Source organism: Fundulus heteroclitus, chromosome 21 (assembly GCF_011125445.2).
Source record: "Fundulus heteroclitus isolate FHET01 chromosome 21, MU-UCD_Fhet_4.1, whole genome shotgun sequence".
NCBI lineage: Eukaryota > Metazoa > Chordata > Actinopteri > Cyprinodontiformes > Fundulidae > Fundulus > Fundulus heteroclitus.
Window position 1 is genome coordinate 23,792,582 of NC_046381.1, and position 22,101 is coordinate 23,814,682.

General features: G+C 38.6%; 1 long non-coding RNA gene across 1 annotated transcript; it reads left to right on the forward strand.

Moving 5' to 3' along the window:
* The first annotated feature begins 1,273 nt into the window (after positions 1-1,273).
* LOC118556881 lies at positions 1,274-21,965 on the forward strand. Its single transcript, XR_004927446.1, has 4 exons — positions 1,274-2,002; positions 2,135-2,215; positions 3,998-4,224; positions 21,913-21,965. It is a non-coding gene; the product is annotated as an uncharacterized LOC118556881 (long non-coding RNA).
* Positions 21,966-22,101: the final 136 nt, after the last annotated feature.

Below are 22,101 nucleotides of genomic sequence, written 5' to 3' on the forward strand. Positions count from 1 at the left end.
GCATAGTTGGAAAGTAATCGCACCCCACGGTTCCGCTGCAGTCTCTGTCTGCCCTGTCTCTGTCTGTGTCACTTTTCGGGCTTCCCCTAATACTGCACCGTGGCCTTCCCATGAGACAAAACAAAGACAGTCTATCGTAAACAATCAGTATCCCTCAGCAGCTGCAGCATTTGGCCTTGCAATCAGAAAACAGTGGATCTTATACACACACATCAGGTCTCCAGGCCTCCTCTGTCCGAGTGGTGTGAGGCCATAGTGACTTCAGAATAATAATTCTTATAACATTATGTCACTGTCATTACATGTAATGTACAAAAGTATGCATTCATGTTTTCTTATGTTTTCTAAAAATCTGAGTCTTTTTCTGGGAATTCATATTTGGGGGCAGGAAATTTTAAATGTGCAATTTAAAGTAACATTATTGCACTGATACTACTCCATTACTGTTCCCATAGAGTTTTACAGTTCCGGTTGTTTGGGGTGAGTATAAAAGATATTATTTGCTCTTTACTGACAATGTTACACTTTTGTCTATCTGTTCCTCAGAACAAAAGAAAAAACATAACAATACAGCAAATTGTATCACTGACAGAGGAAGAACTGAGTAAAGGAGAGATTTACGATCAGTGGGTCTCCTCTAATGATACCTTTTGGTCAAAGGTGCGTGCTGCAGCTAACATCCCTGATGTTGCTAGCAATTGCTACAGGCTTCTGCGGTGTTACCGTTTCCATAAGGTAAGTGTAAGTTAGGGTTGCACTATTAATCAAATTTGCAATATAGTCACAGTGTTTTAAAAAATGTTTCTACATCGCAGAGGTAAGCAATTGTTGAAAGCGTAACAATTATTGTAGAAGACGCATCCTTCAGTTGTCGTTAATGTTTAAAGTGGGTTTGCTTACACCTCGAACAGAAGACCTCGAAGAAATTACATTATCATTGAGATAATGAAATTTAGTTCAATGTTTTGGAGATTATATAATCTTATTTTTTTTAATTTTTTTTACAATAAACTGTAACAAATCTTCCCCACAGCATTAACTTGTGATCAAACTGTTTAATCCATAGACGGTTTTGTTGGTTGCACTTTAGGTTCACCAATGGTTGATGTCCAACTAAAAAATATATTATCTCGAATGATAATATTCTGATTAATACAAACAGTTTATATTTTGAATAGTCCTTGCTTAGAAACATGCATAGAAAAGACAAAATTAAATGGCTATTCCATTAATGGTTTAAGAAGCTCTAAATTTTGATTTTGCGCATAATGGAATAGCCATGGTATGAATGCTTTTAAAGGTTAGATATTTTTGATAAGCTTTTGAGAACCGGATAACACGGATGAAGACTGAACAGGCTGGTGGCAGGTACAACACACTAGTGACCGGCATTCCTCAGTCAGAACCCGATCAGCATCCAGTGAGAACAGGGCGAGCTCAGGAAGGTGGGCTGTGCACACTGACGATAGAAGGAACCTCATGCAGGCAAGGAGACGTAGTCTCTGGCGGAGACTGACAAAGAGAGACGGATATTAATTAAAGCTTGGAACAATGAGGGTGATCCATCTGCTTTAATTAGCATAGTCAAGCAGAACATATAATGGCAAGCTACCAGACAGCTCCAAAAACAACCAAACAGAGGCAGGCATCGTTACATAAGAAGCTTCATTATATTAAAAACGATGATGCATATATTTCTTAGTGTGTGTCTGTTCCTAACATCTATTACTACAAAGTCAAAGTACAGTTGGGGAAGAGTCTAACATCACACTTAATGTTATTAAGTCATTTACACCAGTTTTATGAATTTAGTTTAGCATTACATAACCTTTACTGTCAAGTAAAATACCTCTACTGATAAAATAACCCATGAAAATAAGTTGACTTCCTAAGCTAACTCTGCATTTCTGCTTTTTTACTTCAGCCTTCAACCATTACATCATATCCTGCATCAACAGATGGTGAAGCTGATGCAGGACGTGACGAGAATTCAGCAGAGACAGTAAGTTCTGACCTTTAAAGGACTTGTTTGGGATTCCATAGTCCATCCTAACGGAACCCACTCTTATGTTTTTACATGTCCAGCCTTGTCTGATCTTTCTAATTTTTGTCTGTCTTTCATCTCAAAATTCAGTGCTACACGTCTCCAGCCGATTTTGAAATTTCCAATGGCGAAGAACATAACGACAGTAAAGAAGGAAATATGACTGAGAATGTATGTATTTAATGTATTACCAATTAATTCATCAATTTGCATTCTTTTCAACTTAAGTTAAATTTCATTGTATGTTAAACAACCTACATTTCAAACTCTAAAAAGTTCACACACATAAACTACAAATGGCTTTTTGGACTAGCATTTTCAGGATTTGTTGGGTGAATATGTAGGTATTTAGTTTGTAATGTTACTTACCCAGATCTATTATTTATTCCAAATATTAGAAAAACAAAGTAAACCATAAGTACAGTTGAATCAAGTCGCATAGATTGTCTAACTCATGACCATCTGACACAGTACTAGCTGTCATGGAAGCAATACATTGTGCCAAAAACAGACATAAGTTTAATTACATACCAATCTATGACTGTACACACTGCCAAAATGTGGAATATGCGTATTGCTAACTCAAAACACAAGTAACTGATAGATTGGTGAAAGTGCATATTTTATGCTTAATGCAGGATACATCATCAGGTTCTTCCAACGGCTTTACCACAAAGATCAACCTACCTGCAAGTCCATGTTGGTTTTTCATTGATCGTAAAGAATGGAGTAACATAAAGAAAAAGAGAAAGGACAGAGCTTTCGAAGGACTCCAATGGACAAACATCATAAGCAAGGGAATAAAGTCCATCTATCTTTCTTGTTCATTTGGATTTAAAAGACACAGATTTAAGATGACCGGTTCACAGAAAAGAGGTCCTGAATTTTGGTGTGAGGGATACTGTAGATTTGATGACTGCCCTGTTACGGTCACAGTCCAAGTGGACACAGAGGAAGACCTGAAGGCGAGGGTAGATTTTCAAGGTGTGTAAAGTATCCACCGAAAATCACAACTTGTAGGACGACCTGTTCGGGCTGATCGGAGAGATGAATTCTGAAAGGATCTTGAAAGCACTCTACCACGTTCAGTATACTTACAGAAATTAAGTGAAATTGATGAGCTTACCATGGAAAGCGGTTGCAGGGATGAAGCACCAAGCAGACGTGCTAAAAAACATTTCTTTGGAAGTAAGAAAAAAAATTGGGTACACAGAAATGAGATAAGTCTACAAAAGATGATCGAAAACAAAACTGAGTCACCTGAGAAAGTTCTTCAAAAAGTAATTTTGCACCCAAAAGGGGTAATGCTATGGTCAAAAAAAGAGCATAAAAATTTACCAAGAGAGTACCAGGGAGGACATCCTATACATTGATGCCACTGGGAGTGTTGTAAAATAGAAGAAAGGATCCCCTCCTTACTATGTATATGAACTGGTTGTTCGTAATCCTCAAAAAATTCACCACTCATGCCAGTTGCTACGTATCTTACTGGCGACCACACCACAGCATCTGTGAACTATTTCTAGGAGGCTTTCCAAAATGATGTTTACAGACACTGTGGTCGTAAAGGGTTACGTCCACCTCTGATCATCATGTACGATGGATCAATTGTCCTGATGCAGGCCATATGCATGTCATTTGCAAAGAAGAACTTAACAGACACAATAAACCATTTTTACAATATCGCATCTGGAAAGGCAAAGTCTATGGACTTTAAAGTTCCTGTTCTCCATCGGTGCCTAAGCCATGTGATAAAGAATGCAAAGGAAATGTGCAGAAAGTAGTAAGATCACTATTTTGTTTTTCCTATACCTTCATACATTTCTAACTGATCAAAAATCAGGATGTTGTACCCAATATAAAATCTTGAATGCTGAGATGTAGGTGTGAATAACAATAATTTTGTTAATTATGTATCTGTAGTTTTTAATTAAGCTTTCTTTACACTTGCAGTGCATCTAATCATTACCGGCTGGCGATGCATGTTTTTGGTCTGCTCACAACTGCAAAGTCACTGAAGGAACTTGATGAGATGGTGCAGAGTGCAGCTGTGGTGTTTTCCAGTCCCTTCAGTGGTGAAAATGTAGACGCATTTTCAAAAACTCCAATCAATGCTCCTGCAAATTGGACAGCTCCCCGAAGACCGTATTCAGCATGACCCTGCAGCTGAGGACCTGAAGGTATGCAAAGGTTTTTTTTAATTGCATGTACTGACTGACAATGATTTAGAAATATAATTAAAAAAATGGATGGATGCAAAATTGCTATTCATAAATTACAACCCCTATTTTAAATTACTACCAAGTATACACAAACAGGTCAAATTTTTAAAGCCATTTTGACAACTTTATGAATCCACACATACATGTTCATATAACATATTTGATCAAGCACTCTCTGTTGGTGCCCATTTCTGACAATGGGATTGACTTTATAATGGCAGCAGAATTTCAGTCCACAAGAACCCAGCATCACCTGTTACCGTTTTAATCTTCCAAAGTTTAGTTTTGACTAAGACACAAAAAAATGTATTTTTCCTTTAAGATAATTAATGACAGCATTTTTAAAAATGAAACATAACTCTCAATGAAACAGATTTTTAATCACTTTTCTATGAGTATCAATAACAGTAAATAATGCAAGGATGAACACATTGTTCCTGGCCTAATGTTCTGGAATCACAGTTATGTTTTCATGTAATGTGCTTTGAAGTTAGCTTTTAATTACTGTGAATGCAGTAGGCATTCACAGTTCTTGAGATCCTGTTTCTCTTTATTCTTTATTACTGTGAATGCAGTAGGCATTCACAGTTCTTGAGATCCTGTTTCTCTTTATTACTGTGAATGCAGTAGGCATTCACAGTTCTTGAGATCCTGTTTCTCTTTATTCTTTATTACTGTGAATGCAGTAGGCATTCACAGTTCTTGAGATCCTGTTTCTCTTTATTACTGTGAATGCAGTAGGCATTCACAGTTCTTGAGATCCTGTTTCTCTTTATTCTTTATTACTGTGAATGCAGTAGGCATTCACAGTTCTTGAGATCCTGTTTCTCTTTATTCTTTATTATTATTATTATTATTATTCCTGTTTATTCTTCCAAATGCGTTTTTACTGTTTAAACTTTGCTTCGCTTCTCCTCCTACAATTTTTCTCCCATTTCAACCATTCAACTTTTTAAAATATTCAGCTTTTTCTGCAAATTTTCAGCTTTTTTTCTCCCATAGGAAATGAATGTAATTCACTAAAATTCCGCTCATTTCAGCTGCTTTTTGACAGCTTACTGCTTCAGCCTACTTTCAGCTAGAAACGCCATTCAACTTTTAAAATGTAGTGATATCTTTCAGCTATTATGGTCTATTTCAGCTTTTTCATATCTTTTACCATTTTCATATAGTACCTCCTTAAAATAATTTTCGCTTTTCAAGAAATTCAGCAAATAACATGCGTTGCTATGGTTGTCAAGGAGGCAGTTATAGAGTGCGCACTCTAGAAATTCAACAAATTCTTCATCTCCGAACAACTTCTTCTCACTCGCTCAATTTTCAACCTATCCACATAAATTATACATCAAAACGTAGGAATTTTTGTCTGGAATCAGGAAATGTAACCCTCATTGGTGTAGCATTTATAGATTTTTCGCAAATCACCTCAGAGCGACACAAACCCGAAACCTCCCCCATTCATTTCCTATGGAGCAGTTTTGAAAAATGACGTCTGAAAATCCAAACCATCACACGTTTTCACATCGTCACTACTCCTAAACCGTTTGATGTACAGGCATGAGACTTTCACATATGAATGTCCCAACCCTTCTGGCACTCACAAAAAAGGAATTTTGTGGATAACTGTTACGGTTTTTCCGCAGGAACAATTTGTTCGGGAGTAGCAAATTTGCAAAATCCTGAAGACGCTTTGGACCTCCATCACCCCAAATGATCCACTTTTTTACATCGTCGCTGTGCCTACACCGATTTTTGTACAAACATAAAAATGAGCAACATAGTCCTCAAAAGCCTGCTGATACTCACAGTGAAATAATTGTTTTGATATCTCTTATACTTTTTCAGCTAGAGCGATTTGTTCGGGACTGTTTTTAGAGGATTTTGCAAATTCCTTAAAAAACCCCTTTAGATCATAATTTTTTACGCCTTTATTAAAGTATTTCCAGAAAAAAACGATAGCTTTTCTTCTTCCCCTATCCGTTACCAACTAAACGCAGAAAAAATTACGTCTCTACCATTTAGGGATCAGGAGATATGAAGCGTTGTTCGGGGCAAAGTTCTCCATTATAATCCAATGGGACTTATTGTGAGCAAAGTCTCTGCACTTGGGTAGACTGGCCGCTGCAGGTGTGTGAGTGAGTTTCCATGTTGACGGAACTCTGAGGGCGAGAGGGAGAGGATCAATTGACATAGAATGGCAACTTTTGACGCTCACCACAGTTGCTGTGATTAATGTAGGAATCTGAAATTCGCACAGTCACTTCCTCTTGACATTTTAAAATTTTCAAGTGACTTTCAGCTATGTGTAATTTTTCTGTCCCATTTTGGATTTTACATGCTTTCCTATTGGGCCTTTGCTTCCAACAGGACCTGGCATGATGCCCAGACACGACCCAATTGGCCAATACAGCACCACCCACCTGTGGGAAATGGCACTACACACCATTTTGGTCAAATGTTGAGTTCTGGGCCCAGATGTGGTGAGGCTGAGTTGCTAAAGGAGGCCAATCTGACCCATGAACTTTGGTGACGTTTGGCGACATTAAGTATTGGCACCCCTATTTGAGGCACTTCCCAGTACAGGATTTGGACCAAACTGACAGAGTACAATCACCCGGTGATACTAAACACAACCATGTTAGCGGCTAACGGTTAGCATGTTGCTAATTGGAAGTAGCTCTAGGAAGCTCGGACAAACTTCTGCTTTACAGAGTCTGTACATCCTTTATACAGAATGCTCCACAATAAGTTTGGGCCTCGTCACGTAAAGCATCTCCAAGTTAGGAGGTGTCAAACATCCAATGCTTTTCAATGGGGGCGAAACCCCTTATACTCCCTAGAAATGCAGGCCCACATATGGCAACAGTATATTCAAGTTTGAAATTCTACTTATGCTTTGTTAAACGATTCAGTGTTTAGAATGAGTTAGGAAATGTTTGGTGCCTTTCCCTCAGTTTTTTCTTCTTCTAATAATTCAGCTATTGTTCTTTCATGTTCAAATTCTTCAACTTTTTCAACTTCTTCAACTTTTTCAACTTCTTCAATGCTTTTCAGCAATTTTTTCTCTTCTTCAAAGATCTTCTGCATCTTTTGCTTAATCATTCAGCTATCTGCATTCACAGTGCATTTTCGCAGGAAATGCAAATTTTTCTAGTTACTGTGAATGCAGTAGGCATTCACAGTTCTTGAGATCCTGTTTCTCTTTATTACTGTGAATGCAGTAGGCATTCACAGTTCTTGAGATCCTGTTTCTCTTTATTCTTTATTATTACTGTGAATGCAGTAGGCATTCACAGTTCTTGAGATCCTGTTTCTCTTTATTCTTTATTATTATTCCTGTTTATTCTTCCAAATGCGTTTTTACTGTTTAAACTTTGCTTCACTTCTCCTCCTACAATTTTTCTCCGATTTCAACCATTCAACTTTTAAACTATTCAGCTTCTTCTGGAATGGATGGCTATGTCTTTTTGTACTTTTAACTCTTCAACTTTTTAAAATATTCAGCTTTTTCTGCAAATTTTCAGCTTTTTTTCTCCCATAGGAAATGAATGTAATTCACTAAAATTCCGCTCATTTCAGCTGCTTTTTGACAGCTTACTGCTTCAGCCTACTTTCAGCTAGAAACGCCATTGAACTTTTAAAATGTAGTGATATCTTTTAGCTATTATGGTCTATTTCAGCTTTTTCATATCTTTTACCATTTTCATATAGTACCTCCTTAAAATAATTTTGGCTTTTCAAGAAATTCAGCAAATAACATGCGTTGCTATGGTCGTCAAGGAGGCAGTTATAGAGTGCGCACTCTAGAAATTCAACAAATTCTTCTTCTCCGAACAACTTCTTCTCACTCGCTCAATTTTCAACCTATCCACATAAATTATACATCAAAACGTAGGAATTTTTGTCTGGATTCAGGAAATGTAACAGTCATTGGTGTAGCATTTATAGATTTTTCGCAAATCACCTCAGAGCGACACAAACCCGAAACCTCCCCCATTCATTTCCTATGGAGCGGTTTTGAAAAATGACGTCTGAAAATCCAGAACATCACACGTTTTCGCATCGTTGCTACTCCTAAACCGTTTGATGTACAGGCATGAGACTTTCACATATGAATGTCCCAACCCTTCTGGCACTCACAAAAAAGGAATTTTGTGGATAACTGTTACGGTTTTTCCGCAGGAACAATTTGTTCGGGAGTAGCGAATGTGCAAAATCCTGAAAATGCTTTAGAGCTGCATTGTTCCACATGATCCACTTTTTTACATCGTCGCTGTGCCTACACCGATTTTTGTACAAACATAAAAATGAGCAACATAGTCCTCAAAAGCCTGCTGATACTCACAGTGAAATAATTGTTTTGATATCTCTTATACTTTTTCAGCTAGAGCGATTTGTTCGGGACTGTTTTTAGAGGATTTTGCAAGTTCCTTAAAAAACCCCTTTAGTTCATAATTTTTTACGCCTTTATTAAACTTTTTCCAGCAAAAAACGATAGCTTTTCTTCTTCCCCTATCCGTTACGAACTAAACGCAGAAAAAATTACGTCTCTACCATTTAGGGATCAGGAGATATGAAGCGTTGTTCGGGGCAAACTTCTCCATTATAATCCAATGGGACTTATTGTGAGCAAAGTCTCTGCACTTGGGTAGATTGGCCGCTGCAGGTGTGTCTGTGAGTTTCCATGACGACGGAACTCTGAGGGCCAGAGGGGGACGCTTCATTGAGATACAATGGCAACTTTCATCGCTCACTGCAGCGGCTGTGATTAATGTAGAAATCTGAAATTCGCACAGTCACTTCCTCTTGACATTTTAAAATTTTCAAGTGACTTTCAGCTATGTGTCATTTTTCTGTCCAATTTTGGATTTCACATGCTTTCCTATTGGGCCTTTGCTTCCAACAGGACCTGGCATGATGCCCAGACACGACCCAATTGGCCAATACAGCACCACCCACCTGTGGGAAATGGCGCTACTGACCATTTTGGTCAAATATTGAGTTCTGGGCCCAGATGTGGTGAGGCTGAGTTGCTAAAGGAGGCCAATCTGACCCATGAACTTTGGTCATGTTTGGTGACATTAAGTATTGGCACCCCTATTTGAGGCACTTCCCAGTACAGGATTTGGACCAAACTGACAGAGTACAATCACCCGGTGATCCTGAGCACAACCATGTTAGCGGCTAATGGTTAGCATGTTGCTAATTGGAAGTAGCTCTAGGAAGCTCGGACAAACTTCTGCTTTACAGAGTCTGTACCTCCTTTATACAGAATGCTCCACAACAAGTTTGGGCCTCGTCACGTAAAGCATCTCTAAGTTAGGAGGTGTCAAACATCCAATGCTTTTTCAATGGGGGGCGAAACCCCTTATACTCCCTAGAAATGCAGGCCCACAATATGGCTACAGTATATTCAAGTTTGAAATTCTACTTCTGCTTTGTTAAACGATTCAGTGTTTAGAATGAGTTAGGAAATGTTTGGTGCCTTTCCCTCAGTTTTTTCTTCTTCTAATCATTCAGCTATTGTTCTTTTATGTTCAAATTCTTCAACTCTTTCAAATTCTTCAACTTTTTCAAGTTTTTCAACTTCTTCAATGCTTTTCAGCTATTTTTTCTCTTCTTCAAAGATCTTCTGCATCTTTTGCTTAATCATTCAGCTATCTGCATTCACAGTGCATTTTCGCAGGAAATGCAAATTTTTCTAGTTCCTGTTTATTCTTCCAAATGCGTTTTTACTGTTTAAACTTTGCTTCGCTTCTCCTCCTACAATTCTTCTCCGATTTCAACCATTCAACTTTTAAACTATTCAGCTTCTTCTGGAATGGATGGCTATGTCTTTTTGTACTTTTAACTCTTCAACTTTTTAAAATATTCAGCTTTTTCTGCAAATTTTCAGCTTTTTTTCTCCCATAGAAAATGAATGTAATTCACTAAAATTCCGCTCATTTCAGCTGCTTTTTGACAGCTTACTGCTTCAGCCTACTTTCAGCTAGAAACGCCATTCAACTTTTAAAATGTAGTGATATCTTTCAGCTATTATGGTCTATTTCAGCTTTTTCATATCTTTTACCATTTTCATATAGTACCTCCTTAAAATAATTTTGGCTTTTCAAGAAATTCAGCAAATAACATGCGTTGCTATGGTCGTCAAGGAGGCAGTTTTAGAGTGCGCACTCTAGAAATTCAACAAATTCTTCTTCTCCGAACAACTTCTTCTCACTCGCTCAATTTTCAACCTATCCACATAAATTATACATCAAAACGTAGGAATTTTTGTCTGGATTCAGGAAATGTAACCGTCATTGGTGTAGCATTTATAGATTTTTCGCAAATCACCTCAGAGCGACACAAACCCGAAACCTCCCCCATTCATTTCCTATGGAGCGGGTTTGAAAAATGACGTCTGAAAATCCAAAACATCACACGTTTTCACATCGTCGCTACTCCTAAACCCTTTGATGTACAGGCATGAGACTTTCACATATGAATGTCCCAACCCTTCTGGCACTCACAAAAAAGGAATTTTGTGGATAACTGTTACGGTTTTTCCGCAGGAACAATTTGTTCGGGAGTAGCGAATGTGCAAAATCCTGAAAATGCTTTAGAGCTGCATTGTTCCACATGATCCACTTTTTTACATCGTCGCTGTGCCTACACCGATTTTTGTACAAACATAAAAATGAGCAACATAGTCCTCAAAAGCCTGCTGATACTCACAGTGAAAGAATTAATTTGATATCTCTTATACTTTTTCAGCTAGAGCGATTTGTTCGGGACCGTTTTTAGAGGATTTTGGAAATTTCTTAAAAATGTCCTTTAGATCATAATTTTTTACGCCTTTATTAAAATATTTGCAGCAAAAACCGATAGCAAGTCTTCTTCCCCTATCCGTTAGGAAAGAAACGCAGAAAAGATTACGTCTCTACCATTTACGGATCAGGAGATATGGAGCGTTGTGCGAGGCAAAGTTCTCCATTATAACCCAATGGGACATATTGTGAGCAAAGTCTCTGCACTTTGGTAGACTGGCCGCTGCAGGTGTGTGAGTGAGTTACCATGACGACGGAACTCTGAGGGCCAGAGGGAGAGGATCAATTGAGATACAATGGCAACTTTCAACGCTCACCGCAGTTGCTGTGATTAATGTAGGAATCTGAAATTCGCACAGTCACTTCCTCTTGACATTTTAAAATTTTCAAGTGACTTTCAGCTATGTGTCATTTTTCTGTCCCATTTTGGATTTCACATGCTTTCCTATTGGGCCTTTGCTTCCAACAGGACCTGGCATGATGCCCAGACACGACCCAATTGGCCAATACAGCACCACCCACCTGTGGGAAATGGCGCTACTGACCATTTTGGTCAAATATTGAGTTCTGGGCCCAGATGTGGTGAGGCTGAGTTGCTAAAGGAGGCCAATCTGACCCATGAACTTTGGTGACGTTTGGCGACATTAAGTATTGGCACCCCTTTTTGAGGCACTTCCCAGTACAGGATTTGGACCAAACTGACAGAGTACAATCACCCGGTGACCCTGAGCACAACCATGTTAGCGGCTAATGGTTAGCATGTTGCTAATTGGAAGTAGCTCTAGGAAGCTCGGACAAACTTCTGCTTTACAGAGTCTGTACCTCCTTTATACAGAATGCTCCACAATAAGTTTGGGCCTCGTCATGTAAAGCATCTCCAAGTTAGGAGGTGTCAAACATCCAATGCTTTTTCAATGGGGGGCGAAACCCCTTATACTCCCTAGAAATGCAGGCCCACAATATGGCTACAGTATATTCAAGTTTGAAATTCTACTTCTGCTTTGTTAAACGATTCAGTGTTTAGAATGAGTTAGGAAATGTTTGGTGCCTTTCCCTCAGTTTTTTCTTCTTCTAATCATTCAGCTATTGTTCTTTCATGTTCAAATTCTTCAACTTTTTCAACTTCTTCAACTTTTTCAACTTCTTCAATGCTTTTCAGCTATTTTTTCTCTTCTTCAAAGATCTTCTGCATCTTTTGCTTAAACATTCAGCTATCTGCATTCACAGTGCATTTTCGCAGGAAATGCAAATTTTTCTAGTTCTTTATTCTTCTTCTTAGTGTTTATTCTTCCTAATGCGTTTTTCCTGTTTAAAGTTTGATTCGCTTCTCCTCCTACAATTTTTCTCCCATTTCAACCATTCAACTTTTAAACTATTCAGCTTCTTCTGGAATGGATGGCTATGTCTTTTTGTACTTTTAACTCTTCAACTTTTTAAAATATTCAGCTTTTTCTGCAAATTTTCAGCTTTTTTTCTCCCATAGGAAATGAATGTAATTCACTAAAATTCCGCTCATTTCAGCTGCTTTTTGACAGCTTACTGCTTCAGCCTACTTTCAGCTAGAAACGCCATTCAACTTTTAAAATGTAGTGATATCTTTCAGCTATTATGGTCTATTTCAGCTTTTTCATATCTTTTACCATTTTCATATAGTACCTCCTTAAAATAATTTTGGCTTTTCAAGAAATTCAGCAAATAACATGCGTTGCTATGGTCGTCAAGGAGGCAGTTATAGAGTGCGCACTCTAGAAATTCAACAAATTCTTCTTCTCCGAACAACTTCTTCTCACTCGCTCAATTTTCAACTTATCCACATAAATTATACATCAAAACGTAGGAATTTTTGTCTGGATTCAGGAAATGTAACCCTCATTGGTGTAGCATTTATAGATTTTTCGCAAATCACCTCAGAGCGACACAAACCCCAAACCTCCCCCATTCATTTCCTATGGAGCGGTTTTGAAAAATGACGTCTGAAAATCCAAAACATCACACGTTTTCGCATCGTTGCTACTCCTAAACCGTTTGATCTACAGGCATGAGACTTTCACATATGAATGTCCCAACCCTTCTGGCACTCACAAAAAAGGAATTTTGTGGATAACTGTTACGGTTTTTCCGCAGTAACAATTTGTTCGGGAGTAGCAAATTTGCAAAATCCTGAAGACGCTTTGGACCTCCATCACCCCAAATGATCCACTTTTTTACATCGTCGCTGTGCCTACACCGATTTTTGTACAAACATAAAAATGAGCAACATAGTCCTCAAAAGCCTGCTGATACTCACAGTGAAATAATTGTTTTGATATCTCTTATACTTTTTCACCTAGAGCGATTTGTTCGGGACTGTTTTTAGAGGATTTTGGAAATTCCTTAAAAAAACCCTTTAGATCATAATTTTTTACGCCTTTATTAAACTTTTTCCAGCAAAAAACGATAGCTTTTCTTCTTCCCCTATCCGCTACGAACTAAACGCAGAAAAAATTAAGTCTCTACCATTTAGGGATCAGGAGATATGGAGCGTTGTGCGAGGCAAAGTTCTCCATTATAACCCAATGGGACTTATTGTGAACAAAGTGTCTGCACTTGAGTAGACTGGCCGCTGCAGGTGTGTCAGTGAGTTTCCATGACGACGGAACTCTGAGGGCCAGAGGGAGAGGATCAATTGAGATAGAATGGCAACTTTCGACGCTCACCGCAGTTGCTGTGATTAATGTAGGAATCTGAAATTCGCACAGTCACTTCCTCTTGACATTTTAAAATTTTCAAGTGACTTTCAGCTATGTGTCATTTTTCTGTCCAATTTTGGATTTCACATGCTTTCCTATTGGGCCTTTGCTTCCAACAGGACCTGGCATGATGCCCAGACACGACCTAATTGGCCAATACAGCACCACCCATCTGTGGGAAATGGCACTACACATCATTTTGGTCAAATGTTGAGTTCTGGGCCCAGATGTGGTGAGGCTGAGTTGCTAAAGGAGGCCAATCTGACCCATGAACTTTGGTGACGTTTGGCAACATTAAGTATTGGCACCCCTATTTGAGGCACTTCCCAGTACAGGATTTGGACCAAACTGACAGAGTACAATCACCCGGTGATCCTGAGCACAACCATGTTAGCGGCTAATGGTTAGCATGTTGCTAATTGGAAGTAGCACTAGGAAGCTCGGACAAACTTATGCTTTACAGAGTCTCTACCTCCTTTATACAGAATGCTCCACAATAAGTTTGGGCACGTGTCACGTAAAGCATCTCCAAGTTAGGAGGTGTCAAACATCCAATGCTTTTCAATGGGGGCGAAACCCTTTATACTCCCTAGAAATGCAGGCCCACATATGGCAACAGTATATTCAAGTTTGAAATTCTACTTATGCTTTGTTAAACGATTCAGTGTTTAGAATGAGTTAGGAAATGTTTGGTGCCTTTCCCTCAGTTTTTTCTTCTTCTAATAATTCAGCTATTGTTCTTTCATGTTCAAATTCTTCAACTCTTTCAAATTCTTCAACTTTTTCAACTTCAACTTTTTCAACTTCTTCAATGCTTTTCAGCTATTTTTTCTCTTCTTCAAAGATCTTCTGCATCTTTTGCTTAATCATTCAGCTATCTGCATTCACAGTGCATTTTCGCAGGAAATGCAAATTTTTCTAGTTCTTTATTATTATTCCTGTTTATTCTTCCAAATGCGTTTTTACTGTTTAAACTTTGCTTCGCTTCTCCTCCTACAATTTTTCTCCGATTTCAACCATTCAACTTTTAAACTATTCAGCTTCTTCTGGAATGGATGGCTATGTCTTTTTGTACTTTTAACTCTTCAACTTTTTAAAATATTCAGCTTTTTCTGCAAATTTTCAGCTTTTTTTCTCCCATAGGAAATGAATGTAATTCACTAAAATTCCGCTCATTTCAGCTGCTTTTTGACAGCTTACTGCTTCAGCCTACTTTCAGCTAGAAACGCCATTCAACTTTTAAAATGTAGTTATATCTTTCAGCTATTATGGTCTATTTCAGCTTTTTCATATCTTTTACCATTTTCATATAGTACCTCCTTAAAATAATTTTGGCTTTTCAAGAAATTCAGCAAATAACATGCGTTGCTATGGTCGTCAAGGAGGCAGTTATAGAGTGCGCACTCTAGAAATTCAACAAATTCTTCTTCTCCGAACAACTTCTTCTCACTCGCTCAATTTTCAACCTATCCACATAAATTATACATCAAAACGTAGGAATTTTTGTCAGGATTCGGGAAATGTAACCCTCATTGGGGTAGCATTTATAGATTTTTCGCAAATCACCTCAGAGCGACACAAACCCGAAACCTCCCCCATTCATTTCCTATGGAGCGGTTTTGAAAAATGACGTCTGAAAATCCAAAACATCACACGTTTTCACATCGTCGCTACTCCTAAACCGTTTGATGTACAGGCATGAGACTTTCACATATGAATGTCCCGACCCTTCTGGCACTCACAAAAAAGGAATTTTGTGGATAACTGTTACGGTTTTTCCGCAGGAACAATTTGTTCGGGAGTAGCGAATGTGCAAAATCCTGAAAATGCTTTAGAGCTGCATTGTTCCACATGATCCACTTTTTTACATCGTCGCTGTGCCTACACAGATTTTTGTACAAACATAAAAATGAGCAACATAGTCCTCAAAAGCCTGCTGATACTCACAGTGAAAGAATTAATTTGATATCACTTATACTTTTTCAGCTAGAGCGATTTGTTCGGGACCGTTTTTAGAGCATTTTGGAAATTTCTTAAAAATGTCCTTTAGATCATAATTTTTTACGCCTTTATTAAAATATTTCCAGCAAAAACCGATAGCAAGTCTTCTTCCCCTATCCGTTAAGAAAGAAAGGCAGAAAAAATTATGTCTCTACCATTTAGGGATCAGGAGATATGAAGCGTTGTTCGGGGCAAAGTTCTCCATTATAATCCAATGGGACTTATTGTGAGCAAAGTCTCTGCACTTGGGTAGACTGGCCGCTGCAGGTGTGTCAGTGAGTTTCCATGACGACGGAACTCTGAGGGCCAGAGGGAGAGGATCAATTGAGATACAATGGCAACTTTCGACGCTCACCGCAGTTGCTGTGATTAATGTAGGAATCTGAAATTCGCACAGTCACTTCCTCTTGACATTTTAAAATTTTCAAGTGACTTTCAGCTATGTGTCATTTTTCTATCCCATTTTGGATTTGACATGCTTTCCTATTGGGCCTTTGCTTCCAACAGGACCTGGCATGATGCCCAGACACGACCCAATTGGCCAATACAGCACCACCCACCTGTGGGAAATGGCGCTACTGACCATTTTGGTCAAATATTGAGTTCTGGGCCCAGATGTGGTGAGGCTGAGTTGCTAAAGGAGGCCAATCTGTCCCATGAACTTTGGTCACGTTTGGTGACATTAAGTATTGGCACCCCTATTTGAGGCACTTCCCAGTACAGTATTTGGACCAAACTGACAGAGTACAATCACCCGGTGATCCTGAGCACAACCATGTTAGCGGCTAATGGTTAGCATGTTGCTAATTGGAAGTAGCTCTAGGACGCTCGGACAAACTTCTGCTTTACAGAGTCTGTACCTCCTTTATACAGAATGTTCCACAATAAGTTTGGGCCTCGTCACGTAAAGCATCTCCAAGTTAGGAGGTGTCAAACATCCAATGCTTTTCAATGGGGGCGAAACCCCTTATACTCCCTAGAAATGCAGGCCCACATATGGCAACAGTATATTCAAGTTTGAAATTATACTTGTGCTTTGTTAAACGATTCAGTGTTTAGAATGAGTTAGGAAATGTTTGGTGACTTTCCCTCAGTTTTTTCTTCTTCTAATAATTCAGCTATTGTTCTTTCATGTTCAAATTCTTCAACTCTTTCAAATTCTTCAACTTTTTCAACTTCTTCAACTTTTTCAATTTCTTCAATGCTTTTCAGCTATTTTTTCTCTTCTTCAAAGATCTTCTGCATCTTTTGCTTAATCATTCAGCTATCTGCATTCACAGTGCATTTTCGCAGGAAATGCAAATTTTTCTAGTTCTTTATTCTTCTTCTTCTTAGTGTTTATTCTTCCAAATGCATTTTTACTGTTTAAAGTTTGCTTCGCTTCTCCTCCTACAATTTTTCTCCGATTTCAACCATTCAACTTTTAAACTATTCAGCTTCTTCTGGAATGGATGGCTATGTCTTTTTGTACTTTTAACTCTTCAACTTTTTAAAATATTCAGCTTTTTTTCTCCCATAGGAAATGAATGTAATTCACTAAAATTCCGCTCATTTCAGCTGCTTTTTGACAGCTTACTGCTTCAGCCTACTTTCAGCTAGAAACGCCATTCAACTTTTAAAATGTAGTGATATCTTTCAGCTATTATGGTCTATTTCAGCTTTTTCATATCTTTTACCATTTTCATATAGTACCTCCTTAAAATAATTTTGGCTTTTCAAGAAATTCAGCAAATAACATGCGTTGCTATGGTTGTCAAGGAGGCAGTTATAGAGTGCGCACTCTAGAAATTCAACAAATTCTTCTCCGAACAACTTCTTGTCACTCGCTCAATTTTCAACCTATCCACATGAATTATACATCAAAACGTAGGAATTTTTGTCTGGAATCAGGAAATGTAACCCTCATTGGCGTAGCATTTATAGATTTTTCGCAAATCACCTCAGAGCGACACAAACTCGAAACCTCCCCCATTCATTTCCTATGGAGCGGTTTTGAAAAATGACGTCTGAAAATCCAAAACATCACACGTTTTCACATCGTCGCTACTCCTAAACCGTTTGATGTACAGGCATGAGACTTTCACATATGAATGTCCCGACCCTTCTGGCACTCACAAAAAAGGAATTTTGTGGATAACTGTTACGGTTTTTCCGCAGGAACAATTTGTTCGGGAGTAGCGAATGTGCAAAATCCTGAAAATGCTTTAGAGCTGCATTGTTCCACATGATCCACTTTTTTACATCGTCGCTGTGCCTACACAGATTTTTGTACAAACATAAAAATGAGCAACATAGTCCTCAAAAGCCTGCTGATACTCACAGTGAAAGAATTAATTTGATATCACTTATACTTTTTCAGCTAGAGCGATTTGTTCGGGACCGTTTTTAGAGCATTTTGGAAATTTCTTAAAAATGTCCTTTAGATCATAATTTTTTACGCCTTTATTAAAATATTTCCAGCAAAAACCGATAGCAAGTCTTCTTCCCCTATCCGTTAAGAAAGAAAGGCAGAAAAAATTACGTCTCTACCATTTAGGGATCAGGAGATATGAAGCGTTGTTCGGGGCAAAGTTCTCCATTATAATCCAATGGGACTTATTGTGAGCAAAGTCTCTGCACTTGGGTAGACTGGCCGCTGCAGGTGTGTCAGTGAGTTTCCATGACGACGGAACTCTGAGGGCCAGAGGGAGAGGATCAATTGAGATACAATGGCAACTTTCGACGCTCACCGCAGTTGCTGTGATTAATGTAGGAATCTGAAATTCGCACAGTCACTTCCTCTTGACATTTTAAAATTTTCAAGTGACTTTCAGCTATGTGTCATTTTTCTATCCCATTTTGGATTTGACATGCTTTCCTATTGGGCCTTTGCTTCCAACAGGACCTGGCATGATGCCCAGACACGACCCAATTGGCCAATACAGCACCACCCACCTGTGGGAAATGGCGCTACTGACCATTTTGGTCAAATATTGAGTTCTGGGCCCAGATGTGGTGAGGCTGAGTTGCTAAAGGAGGCCAATCTGTCCCATGAACTTTGGTCACGTTTGGTGACATTAAGTATTGGCACCCCTATTTGAGGCACTTCCCAGTACAGTATTTTGACCAAACTGACAGAGTACAATCACCCGGTGATCCTGAGCACAACCATGTTAGCGGCTAATGGTTAGCATGTTGCTAATTGGAAGTAGCTCTAGGACGCTCGGACAAACTTCTGCTTTACAGAGTCTGTACCTCCTTTATACAGAATGTTCCACAATAAGTTTGGGCCTCGTCACGTAAAGCATCTCCAAGTTAGGAGGTGTCAAACATCCAATGCTTTTCAATGGGGGCGAAACCCCTTATACTCCCTAGAAATGCAGGCCCACATATGGCAACAGTATATTCAAGTTTGAAATTATACTTATGCTTTGTTAAACGATTCAGTGTTTAGAATGAGTTAGGAAATGTTTGGTGACTTTCCCTCAGTTTTTTCTTCTTCTAATAATTCAGCTATTGTTCTTTCATGTTCAAATTCTTCAACTCTTTCAAATTCTTCAACTTTTTCAACTTCTTCAACTTTTTCAATTTCTTCAATGCTTTTCAGCTATTTTTTCTCTTCTTCAAAGATCTTCTGCATCTTTTGCTTAATCATTCAGCTATCTGCATTCACAGTGCATTTTCGCAGGAAATGCAAATTTTTCTAGTTCTTTATTCTTCTTCTTCTTAGTGTTTATTCTTCCAAATGCATTTTTACTGTTTAAAGTTTGCTTCGCTTCTCCTCCTACAATTTTTCTCCGATTTCAACCATTCAACTTTTAAACTATTCAGCTTCTTCTGGAATGGATGGCTATGTCTTTTTGTACTTTTAACTCTTCAACTTTTTAAAATATTCAGCTTTTTCTGCAAATTTTCAGCTTTTTTTCTCCCATAGGAAATGAATGTAATTCACTAAAATTCCGCTCATTTCAGCTGCTTTTTGACAGCTTACTGCTTCAGCCTACTTTCAGCTAGAAACGCCATTCAACTTTTAAAATGTAGTGATATCTTTCAGCTATTATGGTCTATTTCAGCTTTTTCATATCTTTTACCATTTTCATATAGTACCTCCTTAAAATAATTTTGGCTTTTCAAGAAATTCAGCAAATAACATGCGTTGCTATGGTTGTCAAGGAGGCAGTTATAGAGTGCGCACTCTAGAAATTCAACAAATTCTTCTCCGAACAACTTCTTGTCACTCGCTCAATTTTCAACCTATCCACATGAATTATACATCAAAACGTAGGAATTTTTGTCTGGAATCAGGAAATGTAACCCTCATTGGCGTAGCATTTATAGATTTTTCGCAAATCACCTCAGAGCGACACAAACTCGAAACCTCCCCCATTCATTTCCTATGGAGCGGTTTTGAAAAATGACGTCTGAAAATCCAAAACATCACACGTTTTCACATCGTCACTACTCCTAAACCGTTTGATGTACAGGCATGAGACTTTCACATATGAATGTCCCAAGCCTTCTGGCACTCACAAAAAAGGAATTTTGTGGATAACTGTTACGGTTTTTCTGCAGGAACAATTTGTTCGGGAGTAGCGGATGTGCAAAATCCTGAAGACGCTTTGGACCTCTATCACCCCAAATGATCCACTTTTTTACATCGTCGCTGTGCCTACACCGATTTTTGTACAAACATAAAAATGAGCAACATAGTCCTCAAAAGCCTGCTGATACTCACAGTGAAATAATTGTTTTGATATCTCTTATACTTTTTCAGCTAGAGCGATTTGTTCGGGACTGTTTTTAGAGGATTTTGCAAATTCCTTAAAAAAACCCTTTAGATCATAATTTTTTACGCCTTTATTAAACTTTTTCCAGCAAAAAACGATAGCTTTTCTTCTTCCCCTATCCGTTACGAACTAAACGCAGAAAAAATTACGTCTCTACCATTTAGGGATCAGGAGATATGAAGCGTTGTTCGGGGCAAACTTCTCCATTATAATCCAATGGGACTTATTGTGAGCAAAGTCTCTGCACTTCGGTTGACTGACCGCTGCAGGTGTGTCAGTGAGTTTCCATGACGACGGAACTCTGAGGGCCAGAGGGAGAGGATCAATTGAGATAGAATGGCAACTTTCCACGCTCACCGCAGTTGCTGTGATTAATGTAGGAATCTGAAATTCGCACAGTCACTTCCTCTTGACATTTTAAAATTTTCAAGTGACTTTCAGCTATGTGTCATTTTTCTGCCCCATTTTGGATTTCACATGCTTTCCTATTGGGCCTTTGCTTCCAACAGGACCTGGCATGATGCCCAGACACGACCCAATTGGCCAATACAGCACCACCCACCTGTGGGAAATGGCGCTACTGACCATTTTGGTCAAATATTGAGTTCTGGGCCCAGATGTGGTGAGGCTGAGTTGCTAAAGGAGGCCAATCTGACCCATGAACTTTGGTGACGTTTGGCGACATTAAGTATTGGCACCCCTATTTGAGGCACTTCCCAGTACAGGATTTGGACCAAACTGACAGAGTACAATCACCCGGTGATCCTGAGCACAACCATGTTAGCGGCTAATGGTTAGCATGTTGCTAATTGGAAGTAGCTCTAGGAAGCTCGGACAAACTTCTGCTTCAGAGTCTGTACCTCCTTTATACAGAATGCTCCACAATAAGTTTGGGCCTCGTCACGTAAAGCATCTCCAAGTTAGGAGGTGTTAAACATCCAATGCTTTTCAATGGGGGCGAAACCCCTTATACTCCCTAGAAATGCAGGCCCATATATGGCTTCAGTATATTCAAGTTTGAAATTCTACTTATGCTTTGTTAAACGATTCAGTGTTTAGAATGAGTTAGGAAATGTTTGGTGCCTTTCCCTCGGTTTTTTTCTTCTTCTAATCATCCAGCTATTGTTCTTTCATGTTCAAATTCTTCAACTCTTTCAAATTCTTCAACTTTTTCAACTTCTTCAACTTTTTCAACTGCTTCAGTGCTTTTCAGCTATTTTTTCTCTTCTTCAAAGATCTTCTGCATCTTTTGCTTAATCATTCAGCTATCTGCATTCACAGTGCATTTTCGCAGGAAATGCAAATTTTTCTAGTTTAATGTATTTTCTTTAATAATTTAAGGAAATCGACGGTAAAAACAACGCCAAACATTACAAAGAAGTCGTTGACAGTGCTCCTCTGGATAAAGTTGGAGGACCGAATGTGTACTTCTGCAAAGGACTAGTGAATCACTTGACAAAGTATCTACTACCGTATGCAGGACTGTGGACTGGGATAATGATTGGTTTGTTTTAATTAAAAAATTATTTT